Genomic DNA, 4,522 nt, shown 5'->3' with positions numbered 1-4,522 from the left:
CCGCATCGTGTTTTCTGTATTTATTCATCTTTTGATTGACATTAGATTGATTACATATTTTGACTATTGTGAATAATAATGCAATGAACAGGGAGTGTGCACATCTCTTTCTTTTAAATATCTATTGCTATTGAAAAGGCGTATTTACAGAGAGAAGGAGACAGAGAGAAAGAGATCTTCCTACTGGTCCATGCCCCAAATGGTTACTGCAATGGCCATGGCTAAGCTGATCCGAAGCCAGGAGCTTCTGGATCTCCCATGCGGACCTCTCAAGGCTTTGGGCCATCCTCAACTGCTTTTCTGGCCACAGGCAGGGAGCTGGATGGCAAGCAGAAGAGCTGGGATACAAACCGGCACCTTATGGGATCCTGGCACGTGCAGGATGAGGATTTAGCCACTGACCCATCATGTTGGGACTGGATATCTTTTTGATGTATTGATTGTTTTGGATGATTAGTCAGTAGTGGGATTGCTGACTCTTACTTTTTTTTTAAGATTTATTTATTTTGGAAAGGCAGATTTAGAGAGTGAAAGAGATAAACAGACAAAGGTTTTCTGTTTGCTGGTTTACTCCCCATGTGGTCATAAATACTGGTGCTGAACCAATTTGAAGCTGGGAGCCAGGAGCTTCCTCCAGGTCTCCCACACCAGTATAGGGTTCCAAGGCTTTGGGTCATCCTCTACTGTCTTCTCAGGCTACAAGCAGGGAACTGGATGGGAAATGGAGCATCCGGTACATGAACTGGTATCCATTCTTTTATTGATAGAGTTATAGAGAGAAGGACACACACACACACACACGCACACACACACGCACACACACACACACACACGCACACACACACATGCACACACACACACACGCACACACACACACAGGTTTTCAGTCTATTGTTTCACTCCCCAAATGTCCATTGTGGCAGAGCTGAGCCGGTCTGAAACCAAGAGCCAGAGTTTTTTCTGAATCTCCCATGTGGGTGCAGGGGCCCAAAGACTTGAGCCATCCTCTCTGCTTCTTCAAGACAGAGCAGGGGGGCCTGGTGGCGTGGCCTAGCAGCTAAAGTCCTTGCCTTGAATGTGCCAGGATCCCATATGGGTGCCGGTTCTAATCCCAGCAGCTCCACTTCCCATCCAGCTCCCTGCTTGTGTCCTGGGAAAGCAGTCGAGGCCGGCCCAAAGCCTTGGGACCCTGCACCCATGCAGGAGACCTCAAAGAAGTTCCTGGATCTTGGCTTCAGATCGGCATAGCATCGGCCGTTGTGCTCACTTGGGAGTGAATCATCGGACGGAAGATCTTCCTCTCTACCTCTCCTGCTCTCTATATATCTGACTTTGTAATAAAAATAAATAAATCTTAAAAAAAAAAAGACAGAGCAGGGAACTGGATTGAAAGTAAAGCAGCTGGGGCACAAACCAGTGCTTGTATGGGATGCCAGCACTATAGGTAGAGGCTTAGTCTACTATGCCACCACGCCAGCCCCAATCCTATAATTCTATTTTTTCTTTTGTGAGGATGCTTCATACTGTTTTCTACAATGACTGTGCTAATTTACCTTACTGCCAGCTCTTATTACAGGTTTCCCCCCTTTTTTTTCACAACCTCATGAACATTTGTTATCTTTTGTCTTTTTGGTAATGACCATTCTAACAAATATGAAGTGGCATCTCATTGTGGTTCTGATTTGCAGTGTGTGAGGACAAATTTTGAATAAGCAGTTGGGTTTGTAAAAAATAGAGTTAGAAGGAGGGGTATCCAAAGTAGAGATGTAAATTTGGGGCTCCTTCAATATATTGCTGATTGTGTATCAAGTAATAAAGAGGAGTGTCTTAACAGCCCCCCCTTGAATAACAAAATGAAATCTGTATGGGAGAATTTTCTGTTTTCCCATATTTTTAGTAGTGCAGTTCACAATAGCTGAGTCATATTACCATCCCAAATGCTCCTCAACTGATGACTAGATGAAGAAAATGTGGCACATATACACTATGGAATACTATTTAGGCATAGAAAAGAGTGAAAGCTCCTGGGGCCTCTGGGTGAGGCTGCTGCGCAGGCCAGTGCGCACGGGAGCCAGGGCTGGGTGCAGGCCAGTCGGCACTATGGACCTCCCCAGCCCAGGTTGCTGCACCGTCAGTCTGAAAGCCCCATCCTCTTAGATGTCACCTGACAATCAAGATGGGGAGACTGCTAAGGAAAGCCACAACAAACCTCCTGTGAACACCAATGGTCATTACTAGATGTTGGGAGGGGTTGGAAAGGTGTAGGAGATTTGGGTAAAAATAATGATGGGGTAGCTGGGAGTGATTCATTATTATAACAAACAGGGTATATAATATAAAGTGTTAATGGGAAGATGGGGGAGGGGAAATGGGAACTCTGTTCTACTTTACAGTTTTTATTTTGTACATTTAAAAGTTCTGAAACCAAGTTTATGTATAAAGAGTGAAATCTTACCTGTTGCAACAAATGAATCAAGCTGGAAATCATTATGCTTGGTGTATAAGCCAATCCCCAAGGGACAGATCTCATATGCTCTGCCTGATCTGTGACAACCAATCCACAGAGCACAGTAACCATGGTTCCTGTGAAAGCTGCATCCTGGGAATTCACTTCTGTTACAGGTAGTGTCTATACTCCTGAGTCACAGTAGGATTCCCCCCCCCCGCCTTTTTTTCTTTTTCCTCTACTTGTTATATCACTGTATTGGAATGTAAAGCTTACTACTGTGATGCAAGTGAGTATGCCATTGCAATAATTTGGGGAAAAAAGTAAGACGGGAAGAAGGGTGGTGGAGAGGCAAGGGAGGAGACCCTGTGCTTCTAAATGTGAATGGTGAAAAATATGAAATCTCAATTTATATAAATAAAAAAAAAATTCTTCATTTTCCCCTCCTCCAAATGGGAATTAATTTGTGGTAAGGTAAGGATGTTACTTTTAAAAAGGTAATCCAGAATAATACTAGTTTTAGAACATTTTAAAATAAAAGATTTATTCAATTTAAAAGAATGAGCAAGAGAGATAAATCTTCCATCCACTGTTTCACTCTCTAGATGGCTACAACAGCCAGCACCGGGTCAGGCCAAAGCCAGGAGCCAGTGCCTTCATCTGAGTCTCTTGTGTGGGGGCAGGGAAGCCCAAGCACTTGGGTCATCTTCCACCACTTTTCCCAGGCCATTAGCAGAAGTGCAGCAACTGTGACATGAACTGGTGCATGTATAACATGCCGGTATCATATGATACCACACAAACCCCAAATTTTGGGACATTTAACATTGTAAACAATTAAGTTATGAATAACCTAAGAATCTAATAATTTTTATGTACTTGTTTTTTCAGTTTTGTACATAAAAACATTGTTTGGATATGGCATAATTTTATTTACATTTAGAACAGTCCTTAAAATGCCTGTTCAAGGCAGAATGAATTTACTTAATAAGATTTCCATTCCCTAAGCATCAACAGTCATGCAAAATCTGCAGTGACATTTTAAGTGTCAAATCTTTCTTTTAGATAAAAATGCTAAGGAGGCTTCAGCATTGTCTAATTGGAGGAAAAAGTCATGGTTAAGAAATCGGTGAATAGAATACAGAAAACACGCTCTGTTCTCACTATGCCATCAAGGTAGCCACAGTCCAGGATTCTGTCCACTTTTTAGAGGTATTTTTCTTTGTCCTTCATAAATTTGGATATAAAACAAATAGCAGAATCAAAGGCAATAAAATGCTGGTAAACCAGTGATCCAGGAAGTCAGGAAGCTCAGTTGCAGGCAAGCAGGAAGAAATGAGATGGACTGAACTAGGATGACAACAGTCAAAGTGGAGAGTAGTGGGTGGATTTGGAATGCACTGTATCTTGCTTTTTATTATGTAAAGCATTTTTGAAAATTTATTCTTTTACTTTTTATTTATTTGAAGGGCAGATTTCGGGGGACAGAGGTATCTTTCATCGTCTGGTTCACTTCCCAAATGACTGTAACATTCGGGGCTGGGCTAGTCCAAAGCCAGACCGTCCAGGTCTCCCATGTAGGTGCAGGTAAAAGGATTTGAGCCATCTTCTACCGCTTTTCCAGGTGCACTAGCAAGAAGCTGAACAGAAGGTGTCTGACAGAAGCGGTGCAGCCAGGACTCAAACTGGTGCCCATACAGATTGCCAGCATTACAGGCGTACCTTACCCAATTACACCACAGTGCAGTTCCATCATTTTTAAAAATGTGTATTTGAAAGGCAGAGCTTCCATTCACTGATTGACTCCTCAGCTACCCATAACAGCCAGATCTGGCTTAGACTCAAGCTGAGAACTCACTCTGGATATCTCATGTGGTGGCAGGGACCCAGGTACCCTTGAGCCATCAGTGACCATTCATAGGGTAAACATTAGCAGGAAGCTGGAATTGGAATCGGAATCGGCAGCAGAGCCAGGCCTCAAATGTAGGCATTCCAGAGTGGGATGTAAGCGTCTTAACTGCTCCAACAAATGCCCTCCCCATATGCTATACTTCAGAAGTGAGGCCTGAAGGTGAG

The sequence above is a fragment of the Ochotona curzoniae genome, unplaced genomic scaffold (genome assembly GCF_017591425.1).
Source record: "Ochotona curzoniae isolate NIBS_2020 unplaced genomic scaffold, NIBS_Ocur_1.0 contig_3622, whole genome shotgun sequence".
In the NCBI taxonomy this organism is placed as follows: domain Eukaryota; kingdom Metazoa; phylum Chordata; class Mammalia; order Lagomorpha; family Ochotonidae; genus Ochotona; species Ochotona curzoniae.
This window is presented reverse-complemented; position numbering follows the sequence as displayed.